Source organism: Chinchilla lanigera, unplaced genomic scaffold (genome assembly GCF_000276665.1).
Source record: "Chinchilla lanigera isolate Chin_1 unplaced genomic scaffold, ChiLan1.0 scaffold00069, whole genome shotgun sequence".
Lineage (NCBI taxonomy): Eukaryota > Metazoa > Chordata > Mammalia > Rodentia > Chinchillidae > Chinchilla > Chinchilla lanigera.
Genome location: NW_004955470.1, coordinates 10,845,017 through 10,858,191, shown reverse-complemented (window position 1 = coordinate 10,858,191; position 13,175 = coordinate 10,845,017).

Here is a 13,175-nt window from a genome sequence, read left to right as displayed (position 1 = left end):
AGCCAGTGATAGCACTCGGGTCTGCGTTCCCAGAGAATCAGTCAGGGGAGTGACCTCACCAGCCTTTCATCCTCCAGTAAGACCCACGTGAGTCACAGACATGGCCAAAGCTCATGGGGCCATGCAGACCCCGCCTCCAAGCCACTCCCACCCCCACCTGGGTCTCCATCCTTCCGGAGTCCTCCACAGAAGAAGGAGGGGAGGAGGCTACCACCCCATTCCAGTGCACACATAGCACACATACACAGGAGTGCACGCACACACATACACACCCTGGAATACACGCACAGAGGACCATGCGCACACACATACCCTGGAATACACACATGCACAGAGAACCATGCACACACATGTACACAGGACCAGAACAGTCCTGAGGCATTTGTTGCCAAGAGCTTTGGAATGTCTCTTAGTTAGAATATGTTAGAAATGAGCACCTCTATCTTATGTTTCATGTATATAATTTCGTTTCTGCAATCTATCCTGAGTGCCAGTCACAAAGAGTTCTGTACAAGGAAACCCATCGGGAGAACATTGACCACTTACTGGTGCGATTATTTAAACATTTAGGATGCTTCCTAGTCTTTAAATTTTAAAAGACAAAGATAATTCTTCATGATATTATGGTAAACCCACAAGAACACAAACTTTTATTAATATTGCAGTTCTAATTTTAAAAGGAAATTGGGTAGAAAATAAGGCTAGGTGAAAATATACTACATATTAATACTGGTAATCTCCACATGATGGAATTATACATCCTTCCTTTTTTCTTTGCTTTTAATTTTCAGATTTTAAGCATGGAATAAATGACTTTGTTTTAAAAAATCATCTAAAAACGTTATTTTCGGCAATCTGCCATCAGCAGCTGAGTTTTGTTTCCAGGTAATGTGGTTCTAACACATGTGAAAGGGCACCCAGCAAACCAGCGAAAGTACTTTATGTGGAAAGTGGACCCTTTATTATTTTTGATGTTTTTAAGGCTTACTGCCCATGATTAGCCATCTCAAAGGAGAGGAACTGAAGTAGAAAGGACAGAGTAGCTGGATTTCCTTGAATATATTTTGTTCAGTTGGCTCTGACTTTGAAATTGTATAATTTCACATTATTTACTAGAGTAGTTTCTAAAAAGCAAAAGCCAAGAAAACAAATCTGGTAATCAATCGACAGCATAGCCGCTCACACAGAAACTGTGACTGGTGACTTCAGGACACAAGAATGCAACCCATGCGTCCATAATCAGATGTGTCGTAGAGGCAAAAGGAAAACCCACAGAGCTCTGGGCTCATCTTCACAGTGCTGATAGTAGCTGTAGAGCTGTTCTGTTATGTGTTTTGTAGGATAACTCAAATGTTTAGGTCAGTATTGTGAACTAAGATTTTTTTCGGCGTGGTTGAAAGAAGACAAGATTAATGAGGGTAAATGAAAACCCGCCATCCAGAGACATTTAACTGGGAACCCTTGTCATATCTTTTAAGATATTACATATCTCTTAGTTCTGTACATAAAAGCTACAAAGACAGACAAACCAACTAGTGCTAACATCTCAGATCACAGCCATCAAATAACATTTCTCACTATGGAAAGTAGGGCCTCTTGAGGAATGGCTGACCCCCACGTTCAAGAGAGACCTGGAACTTGCTCTCACACCCAAAAGCAAGGAAACTGGAAGGCAACGTGTGTCCCTCCCACTGGTGAAGAGGACCCCACTGGCTCCATGTGGAAAACCTGGGCCCTCAACAAAGAAAACTGCAATAGACTGAAGTGCATGAAAGACAACTGACCCAGGAGTTCATTCACTCTGACACATAGAAGGCAAAAATGTCAACTTCTTCCTCAGCCGTCAGATATGCTTGCAACGCAACTCATTACTTTAACCTGGTTTTAAAAAGTGTGGAAAGGGGACGGAGCGGTTACCAGGCCTTCCCCATAAAATCTACACTTAAAAGGACCCACATGTGTTAAATACCTGTGCGGGACACTGGGCTGTGCCCAAACGGTTGACAAGGAAAAGGCATTTTCTGGAATGACCCCCGCTACAAGGGATCGAAGTAGGACAGAGTACTGTGCTACGCAACACTCATGCATTAGGGGCCCAGGAAAAGGCTCACAACGGCTGATACAGGTCACCAAGGAAAGAGAGGACCAGACCCGGTGTGCACCCCAGTGAAAGGACACCCCGTGAGGCGTACACTCAGAAACATACACACATATTAATGTATGATGTCGCTTCTTGGCCTTTTGGCTAAGATCATATGTAGTACACATTAATACATGTACAGAGTCTTCCAAAACTATCCATACACACTCAGGGAAAGAAAAACTTGTATGAATATTTTAATACTAAATATACTGTCTTTTATATAGTCTTCCAAAACTATCCATACACACTCAGGGAAAGAAAAACTTGTATGAATATTTTAGTACTAAATATACTGAGACATCATGAAGCTCATACAAGTGACCTTCGGCCTCTACAGTTGCAGGAGGAGCTCAGGGTGGTGGCCGTGAGCCTCCAGACATTACTAGTGCAGTGAACTGCTGCTTGGGTAACCTTGGTCGTTGATTGATGCACGCTTTTTCGGCATGGTGTAGTGGATTTTCTGTGACATACGACGACCTCTAGGGTCCCCCAGACAAGTGTAACACCATCTGTTGAAAAAGTACCATGCTGTTTTTCTTTTTCTGGAGTGTGTATACATTTTTTTGGCAGACTCTATGGACCTCACTTGGATCCCAACCTAACAAACTTTCAGAAATGAAAAACCCAACCAGGAAAAGCAAACCCAGACGGAATGCTTGACACCACTGCGGAATGATTGCTAAGTTTTTGTGACATAATTGTCTTACGGTTAAGAAGCTGAGGTACTTTTATATCTATGTTTAAAATCTGAACCAAAAGGTCCACATTGCCTCACCATTGCCCGGGGCCTTCCCCTGAGGTCACCCTGGAAGCATTTGTGGGGCTCAGGTGGGTTCCCATGAGTTAAGCACGGGGAGTGTGGGCCGCCCAGACAGTGGAAAATGACGCTGTCCGCAAGCCTTTCATCAAAGACAGCTCCTGGGGCCCTCTGCTGAGGACACTGGCACTGCCTAGTCCCCATTGCCATGAAAGTACCCCCTAACTGTCCCAACCTGCTTTGATATCTGGGAACAAAGGCTAGAAGGCAGATCAGTGTTAACCTGGCATTCAAATGCTTTCCTCTGGGGCAGCATACCTGTCAGGCCACTTTCCTGAGCCGCTTTGAAGTATGGCGTCTGCCACAAGGGCAGAGGGCTTGAATTTTCCTTTTTGGCTTTTCTGGTTAGCCTGGGTTGATCAAAAAGAACTGTAGCTGTGTTGGGGATAAATCAGCACAACACCAGTTTCCAAAACCCCTTGAAATCTGAGGACCAAGGACCCAGCTGGGTCAGCAGAGTCCAGTCCCCCGGTGACAGTGATCGCACGCACAGAAGTCCTCCAGCCCCACCCCCCACCCCCTTTGGGCTCCAGACAGCTTATGCCCATAGAAATGCTCCTTGGCTTATGGTGGGTCACATCTCAAGAAACCCATCGTGAGCTGAAAATGCAGGTAGCGCACTCAAATTATCAAACGTTGCAGCTCAGCCTGCTCTGCCTCAGACATGCTCAAAGCACTCAAATTAGTCTACTGTTGGGCAAGTCCATCCACACGAACCCACTTATTATAAAGTGTTGAGAACCTCGTGTGACTTGTTATCTGTGTAAGAGCTATCATCATCTCCACTGGCAGTGGTGTGAGTGACTGGAGTGCGCTGTCTGCCCTGCTCGGCGTCAGGAGAGAGTATTGCACCCCGCACCACCAGCTCAGGAAAAGATCCAAAGCCAAATGGGACATATGATTTCTACCAAACGCGTGTCACTTTCTACCATATTAAAGTCAAACACTCCTGAGCTGAACCGTAAGTTAGAGACGAGCCATATCACTTAAGCAACAGTTGTCCTTTCAGTTGTGAGATATTTGCAGCTGCTGACTGGTAGTTTCAAAGCCCATAGCAGACTGTCTAGTTTAGCAGGACAACAAATTAGAAATAATTACACGAGTTTTGTCAGTGCTGAGTGCATAGCTGGGTTACCTCCGTTCCTTCTTAAAATTACCAGGGTATTTAGAAAGTTGGAATAATTGTGGCTTTCTACGAGTGCTTTTGAGGGCTAAATGTAACGAAGAAAGCTGAGGAAGACAGTGAAGCACGACAGCTGACACAATTCGGGATTATTGCATCCCAGACACATGTCAGGGTTCTTTCTGCTCCGTCTCCTGGAGTTCTCATAGACCCAGCCCTGCCCTGCTAGGAGGGGAACACGAGGGCCAAGCATGCTGTTTTACAGAGAAGCTTAGGAGGTTTAGTTTAGTTTATAAAATAGCAGGACCAGTACTAATAAATGGTACAGAGCTACTGGGAAAAACATACTTCTTTCACACTTTCTCTGAAAGTGATCCAGAGAAGTGAATTTCAAGAGTACCCATGGCCTTCTCCTCAGTACCCATGGAGGGACCGAGCCAGGCCCCCATGGGTACCAAAATCTGCTGGTGCTCAACACCCATGTAAAGGGGCTGTGGCTTGCAGAGAACCTATGCAGATCTCCTCTCGGACTGGAGTCACCGCTCAGAGCTTTTCACACCCCATGCTGCACAAACGCTGTGTAGGTGGGTGTTACAGAGCGAGCTTCATTCCAGGGACCAGGTCGCTCAGTGAATGGGCGGCTAAAGGAGGAAGAGTGTACAGTGCGTGCATTACAGTATTCAGAGCAGAGACGAGGTCTGGGGAAGCTCCAGCTTGATGACTGCACAGTGCTGTGATGCATAACAGGACAGAAGCCACAGTGCTGTGCTGTGCTCTACGGTCAGCAAACACTGCAGTGCTGTATGCATGGGGCGTACTGCACACAGAAGGACAAGACGCACAGAATTGTACAGAAAAGGAAAGATGGGTCAGAAGCCTGAATAGCCGTTAAACAGGTGGTTGAAGGAGGAACATTTACACTACACCGTTTGGGAGTGATGAGCTCAGAAGGGCTGTACACATTCCACAGAGGAGCAATTTTAGTTTTTATTTTCTGAAAAGAATACGTAGATGCTGAATTCACAGGTATGGGGTGAATGACTATATGTGATACTACAGAGAGACACTTCTGGCAGGACACTAAGGTGGGCCTTCCCATAGAGGGCGTCCCGATGCAGCGCTACCTGTACACATTACAGAAGCTAAACTACACAAACACAACCCGAGGCAAGGTGTGGAGGAACAAGGGCTGCCTGAGAGGCTTCGCAGGTGCCCGGGACTGCACACCTGACCGACACGAGGCAGCAGCCGAGAGTCTCGGTCACGGCTCGCGCTGTCCTGTGGGTGGCAGCACAAGGCGAAGCTCACCGTGCTCAGTGTTCACTCTCCCGCTGCACCACTCCGGGTGTCTGCTCCTCTCGTGAGCTGGTTCCACTTGCCAGATGGGCACAGTGCGGCCCTGACTACTTGACACCTTGCAGACCCTGTCCCAGCGTCACCCATCCTGGGACGGCCTCCCCCAGCCCTGGGGCCCTCCCCCCCCTCCCCTGCCCCTGGACTGCTCGGGGCTCAGTGTCACCTCTCTGTCTGGCCCTGCGACAGGAACTGCAGGCTGGAGCTGGCCTCTGGGGGTGTTCCTGGAGGGACCCCTGTGCCCCCAGCAGGACAAGCCCCAGGGACACAGCACAACTGGTCACCATGAGTCCCGCAAAAGACTGTGCACACCAGGAGTCTGTTTCAGCTGAGAAGGTCCATGCTCCACCACTCTGATTCAACTCAGAGGTCCATCTATTTTTTAAAAGCAAAAGGGCCCTAGAATCTGCAAATGCCTTCCTTTCTCCCTCTGTAGAGCTCCACAACAGCAGAGAAAGCAATGAACAGCAGCAGGATGTGCAGACAGACGGGCAGTGCCCTTTCTCGCGGTGTCTGATGTCTGGGAATCCGTTATACCATGTGTTTCTAGTTTTGCTCCTTTTTACTCTCCATGTTCTGAAGTTCTACGACCCACCTACTCCTAGGGCGTGTGCCTGCACGTTATGTGACACGTGTCAGGCTCTTCCCAGTGGAGAAATAAGCTCATCCTCTACTGTAAGGGGGCTTTTTTTTTTTTTTTCTTTTTTTGGGAAAAAAGAAGCCTGTTCCCTTCCTTTTGGCTATTTTCTTTCTGGAAACCTGATTAGATCTACTGTATTGATTCTCTACACCACAGCTTGTATTCTCAGCTCTTGTACTCCTCGACTTTGTGTCTGGGGGATTGCTGAAGACTTTTCCTTCCTGGCTTCTCCCGAATTCGGCTGTGTGACCAACCCCTTGCACACTCACACTTCTGCTCCCGTCTCAAGCCAACTATGTGCATCACCTGCTCCCCAGCTGCCCCTCTCCCCAGGGACCCCAAACCTCCCTGCCCAGTCTGCAGCCTCCACAACCTCTTGACCTTTGACTCCAGGTACCCCCATCCCACAGCCCAGCTCCCCCTCAGTGTACCTGCAGGGTCCTCCCCCCAAGCCATCTTCTTGTGCCCTAGACCATGGTGACAACCTTGCTGTGTCACCCCTGTTGCCCTGACCTTCCCCACAGCTCTGCCAGAGCCTCAGAGCCAGCAGCTCCTCCCGGCAGTCAACTGTGTCCCTCTTCTGCTGGGACCCAGCAGCCAGCCTGGGGGCACTGTGTCCACCGGTGCCCACGCCACACGCAGCCCTGTGAATCTCTCTGTGCTTTGGGAGACGCTAACTCAGTCCAGGACTATCTTAGTTACTTTTCTTGTTGCTGAGACAAAACACCCAACACCCAAAGTTAAGGGAGGAGAGGTTTATTTAGCTCACAGTTTGTAGAGGTTTCTTCTGTCCGTAGTTGGCTGGCTCCAAGGCAAGGTGGCGTGGCAGAGGAGGTGTAAAACAGCAAAAGCAACAAGCAAGAGACAAGGCTCTTTCTATCCCTTACATTGTATGTGGGCTACCTGCCCTAGGGCAGGAAGTATTCACGCCCTGATTCCCCGCACCCTGAATCCCAGCATTGCACCACCAATCAATCCCACAGTCCAGATCCGGCCACCTCTGAAAAAGCATGAGGCTCCGTGGGGACATCCAGACATAAACCAGAGCAAGGACAGAGGGGTGACCTGCCATTGACACTGGTCGGCAGCTCTTCAGCAGGCTCTGAGCTCCTCCGGGGATGTGACCAGCTGCTGCTCAGACCTCCAGGTGAGCCCTCAGGTACCACCCCTGGGGCTCAGCTGCAGGGACCTAAGGACGGGTGGGAAGTAACGCCTTGGCAGTGATGTTCTCAGAGCAACACCTGCTGGCTTCTCCTCCTGGTCCAGCCACCGCAGAGGTCACCAACCCCTCCTCAGCCCTGGCAGCCCCAGGACCTTTGCAGTCCTTGTAGCCTGGTCTCCAGCCATCTCCCACCCTCCGCGACACGAGGCTCCCTCATCCCTGCCCTCCCACAGGCACCATCACTGCCCTCTGCAGGTTTTCCCGCCCCTGGCCTGACACAGCGCCCTCCCTGAAGCGCCAGCCTCACAAATTGCAGCCTTTTGCAAATCTCTCACAGGCACAGGTTGGACATCGCTTCCCTGACACACAGGCACCCGAGGAGCTCTGGTCGAGATATGCTTTGGGGTGTCCAGATATTTACACACACATCGTGAAGCATAAACACAAAATTGCTTCACATTTCAAGTGCATTTCTCTGCGAGCTTGAGGATAATCTACACAGTACTTCTTAGGGTGCTCATGTTAGCACATGGCGTCAGGTGGGAGTTTTCTTCCTTTTTTCCTTTTGTTTTTGTTTGTTTGTGGTGCTGGGGATTGAACCCAGGGACTACCACGTGCTGAGCAGACACTCTCCCACTGAGCTACATCCTCAGGCTCAGGAACCCCAGGAAAGCACGAGTTCTCTTTCTTTCCTTCTCCCTCCTTTCTTCCTTCCTTCCTTCCTTCCTTCCTTCCTTCCTTCCTTCCTTCCTTCCTTCCTTCCTTCCTTTGAGCCTGGTCTAGCTACATTGCCCAGGCTGACCTTGAGCAATCCTCCTGCTTCAGCCTCTCAAGCACTAATAGACTGCAGGCAAGACCCACCCTGCCCAGCTCCAGAACTTGCCACCGTATCCTCCTGTCAGCCCTCAGCGCTTTGGCTCAGGAATCTCCCCCAGGATCACGTCTGTGGTCTCGCGCTGAAGGGTGGGTGGCAGGGAGACACAGCAGCATGGTGCTGCTCGCCCACCCCTGGGTGGAGAAAGGGGAAGCCTGGAGAGATGGGAAACACGGACCCCGTAATGGCATGACCCAGCCAGTGTGGCAGAACCCCTGGTCCTGACAGATTCTTTAGCAGGGGCAGAGCAGGGAGCCAGGACCCCACACTCACCCTGACAACCTGCCCCATGTTTCCCAGGACAGCGATCTCTGCAAAGCTGAGTCAGGATTTCGCCCCGGGGGTGAGGGGCCCCCACAGCGTCAGGGGAACCACTCAGGGCCATGGGTAGGAGGTGCCCTGCTCACCCACGTGGGCGAGTGAGGCTCCTACTTAAAAAGCCCAGGCAGCCTCTGGAGCTCAGAACGCCCAGGACTGGATTGAAAATGCTGCCACACCTGAAGCTGTGAACCCGTCCATATGCGGAGGATGGACGTCTGGACAGAGAGGTGACACAGGCTGGGACCAGTGATGAGGGTGTCAGAGCGAGGGTGTCATGCTTCGGGGAGCAAGGGCAAACACTCGCAGAATCACACGAGGTCTTCCTGGGAAACAGCGGGCAGGAAGGAGGGGAAAGTGGAAGTTTGGGAGATTAAAAACCAACAACCAAAGCAAACGCTCCACAAACCCACTCAAGTGCGCTTAGAGAAGTTCAAGCACAAAGTCAGAGCACGAGGAGGGGGACAGACAGATCACCAACCCAGCCAGAAGCCGAGCCTCTGGGGCCTGAGGAGACTGTGGGTCCAAGTTCCCACGTCCCAGTGTCCCCACAGCACAGGAGGGATGGATGGGGCGTGGCTGAAAATTTCCCACCAGTGGCAAGAACCAAAACCAGAAAATGGGCTGTACCGCACACACCCAGAAGGGGACTCCTGACACCACATCAGGACTTCTGTGGGGTGAGGGACGCACGATGTGTGGGAAAGCCAGGCAGGGTTTGCAGGACTCCAAGTCCGGGTCTGTAACACTCGGAAATGACTGCAGGAGACACACAGGAGAGGACAGCGGTGCCGGGGTGGGGACGGGTGAAGGTAGGGCCTGGGCTGTGAGCAGTGACACGGCGGCATCCAGTGGTGAGGGCAGGCCCGGGACTCCGGCACACACAGGGATGGCAGCAACCTGGTCTGGACCTGCACCACTGGTATTGGTGCCGCAGCATTCAAAGTAACTACTGGGATATCCGGGCAAAAGGAAAGTGAGACTTCCTGGGGACGTATAATTATTTAAAGCTAAATTTTAAAATATTCGAGCAAGTGACCAAAATTCCAGGTGCGTGTGTTAATGAAACCCCTTCCGATGGGGCGGGGTGCCTTCTGGACACCTCACACTCCTGAGGGCCCAGGGACCGGAGCCACTGAGCGCGCTGCCGCGCCTGCTGCGTCCTCCTTCCCTCGCTCATCTCCGGTATTAATGAGCGCGCACGCCAGCAGTGTAATTAATGGCTTGAATTTACTCACAGAGACGGAACCCACAAAGCGCTCTGAGTGATCAAGCGGCTTCCTCACACACACGTGTTGACAGTGATTCTGCCGTCAGGGCGCGCTGGCACCACTTGTTTGACAATTAACGCTGTACTTCAACCCTGAGAGAGCAAGGCCTTTTAAAAATTTCGTCTATTAATTACCGAGTAGAGAAAAGATATAAACTGTGCCCTGGGGTTGATTTTGTGATAAATTTTTAAGGCTAACTTACTGGAAGGCAGCACAGAGCAGAGGCCCTGGGTGCACTGAGTGACTGCTACCCAGTTTTTCCCGTTGCTGTCGGCAGAGACGTGCCTGTGCGGGTGACCGAGGGCTCTCGCCCCGGGCCAGCTTTCCCAGGAGGATCCGAATCCTCTGCCACAGCGGGGGCCGTGTACCCTGCTCCCTGCCCTGCCGAACACTGGAACACGGCTGTCACCACGGAGACACCGAATCCTTTATTCAAGTCCGTGCTGATCAGCTACCTTCAGTTTTTACAAGCGAATTTTTACGAGGTCGCGTGGGTTTGGCTGCCCCACTGCATGCAGAGCTGACGGTTGTATCCGATCAGTTGGGGGTGACTTCCTCCTCGGGGAGCAAGGGGTGTGCAGAATCCCGGCCTCCACGAGCAAAACCACAGAGCTCCAAGCGCCCCCTCCCTTAAGTCCACCCAGCACCCTCACTGTGCGGATGCGTAGATCCAAGCTGCCAGCCTGCCCAGCACCCGGGTGATCTCTGAGACATTCTTTTCTGCTGGATAAAAAGAGAATAACAAGAAAGAGAAGAAAGTCCCCCTCTCCTCTTTTGATGCTTAGAACTCCTGCAGCCACGCTGTGACCATGAGGCAGAATGAAGACAAAGCCTTTTACCCTGACACGATTGAACCACAGAATCAACCCTGGGTTGGTCAATGCTGATTTCTCGTTTTGTGGGAAGAATAAGCCCCTCTTGCATAAGCTGCTTCTGTCAGTGTTTGATCTGATACATCCCCAGGCTCCTGACGCAGGTCAGGTGGTGCCTTTCATGGCAGAGAGAGGAGAGTGCTAGTGTGGGAACAGGGAAGAATGGTCATGGGAGACGTTTCAAGGAAACCAGGACTTAGCTCTCAGCTGGGGAATCATGATGACTCGGACCACAGAGGGCCTCGCGGAGTACACTGAGCAACTTGGACTGATGAGTGAGGGCCGCCAAAGGCCACAAGAGTTTGAAACAAAAGACGTGACTATATTTGTACGTACAAATCCCATTCTGGCTATAGGTGGAGCACAGCTTGTAACGGAGCAATGGGAAAGGTGGGCACGTTGGGGTCACATCTGGGCAGCTTGCCCCATCTAGAAATGTGATCCACAGAAGGGCCTTGGACCTTAGGAAGGAGCGCATGCTCTGTCCCAGCGCTGGGCTGTTGGAAGACACAGTAGAGGGTGAAACAGACCCAAATCTCACCACAAGCGCAAAACTAATTAGTTCTGCATAAATCAAGGATGAAAAGTGTAATAAAAAAGACGCCACTTTCGGAAGAAGAGATAGCAGAATACTTTTGTAATTCTGTGCAAACTCTTAGAACAAATTCCAAAGAGACTGATAAATCTGACCACTGTAGAATTTAACACTTTTTTTGTTAAGAGGACATTGTAAAAAAATGAGAAAGATGAGCTCTTTGGGACACACACAGCTGGAGAAGAATGTGTACCCTAATGTCTGATATTTGTACAGAAAACCTAAAAATCAAGAAGGAAGAAAGAAATCCCACAGGAAAGAGGCGTACGCCATCACCAGGAAGGCCAAGAGGATGCATCCACGGCTAGAAAGCACAGGCAAGGGAGATCCACCTGTTGACAGCCAGGAAATAGAAGCGGAAACGAAACTGGCCCCAGATTGGCCAGTGACTCCTCCGCGAGGACGCAAGTGCGTCACTGCTTCCCCTCGCACGGCCCAGGGCACCCGCGTGGCCGCCGCGCCCTTCCCACACAGGGGCAGGCACAGCGAAATCGTCTGCATCCACACAAGTCTGCCGCAATCAAGTGACCCTGGACAGAGCAATGAAGGGGTGGCGGAGCCGTAAAGCAGGATGATGTACCGCGGACAGATGAAACCCACCGTGACCTTTCACACGGGAGTGACCACCAAAGCCAGCAGAAGAACGTGCCACACAAGATGCCAAAGGGAACACGCAGGGTCACGTCCCCTGCACTGCAGCAGCGAAACACAATCAAAACACGACTTGGAGGCCGCATGTCTGTTGCAGAACTCTCAGGAAACACAGTGGAAACAAACTCGGCATGCTCCAGAGGGGCCGCAGTGGGGAGAGGCGCCGTGATCGAGGAGGGCAACTCCCAGGCCTGCCACACAGAGCCAGGCTCAATTCATAGCAAAAGAGAAATTAAAAATGAAAGGCTCTCGAGGCTGGTGTGGAGGGACTCGCTGGTGTGGCGCCTGGAGGCCAGTGCTGCCTCTCAGTCCCCACTGTGCCCTGTGGTGACAGTGAGCTTGCGAGCACAACCTTCCCATCCGGAGCAGCCACCCCTGTGCTTGGCCGCTTGCCTTGGGAAGGGCAGGGCCTGGCTGCCCCTCTGGGGAGGAGGGAGGGTAGGGTGCATGTGGAGCCTGGCATTGGCAGCACAGGCCCTGCAGACACACGGAGGCACCCACCTGAGGGCAGCCATGCTGGTGCACACAGCCGTCCAGGGCTTGTGACTAAGTCATTAGGGTTTGGGTCACTGAAGTTAGAGGTGGTTGCTACAGAGCATCAATTCATTGCTAGAGAAACTGGTGCTAGGGGCAATGATCTACCTGTGCATGTCTGTGCGTGTGTGTGAGTGCATGTGTGTGCATGTGTGTGATTGGTTTGTATTCTAGGTGGCAGGGGCAGGCTGGAATAGGGTGAGGAAGTATTTGGTAAAACTGTGACCTAGGATTCCCTGGCCAACAGAGCACAGGACTGGGGACCCTGTCTCAGGGAGGAGGGACGTCCAGCGAACTTGGATGGCAGTAGCTGTCCTGCAGCTGTGTGTGGCCGAGCACTGCAAGAATGGAACAGATTTTTAAAAGAACTGGCCTCATCTGCAAGAATTTAGGCAGGAAATAAAGACTGAGCCTTGCTGGCTGGAAGATAAAATAGTTTCTTATCTCCAAATTCTCCAGCCAGATAAACATTCCCAAGCTTGTTGAAAATGTCAACGCCCGGGCACAGAATAACAACCAAACAGGGTGTAGCCATAAGTTAATTTTTTTAAAAAATTCAGAAAAATCCAGTTGATGCTTGTGAGATCCTCAGCTGGACCCAAGGGTTTCTCTCGGTCCTAGAGGCCCACATGTGCCTGCAGAGGAGGGCAATCCTGAGAGGACGGCTGCCCAGAGCAGGTTTTGAGGTATGATGGAGATGCCGTCAGGCCGTTTTGGTTGATGCATTGTGTCAACTTGGGGAGTCCAGAGGTTTGGCTGAGTGACTCAGCAGTTCTGCATCTTGGGGTGAAAAGGACACACCTTTACCCTTCTGGGATGTTG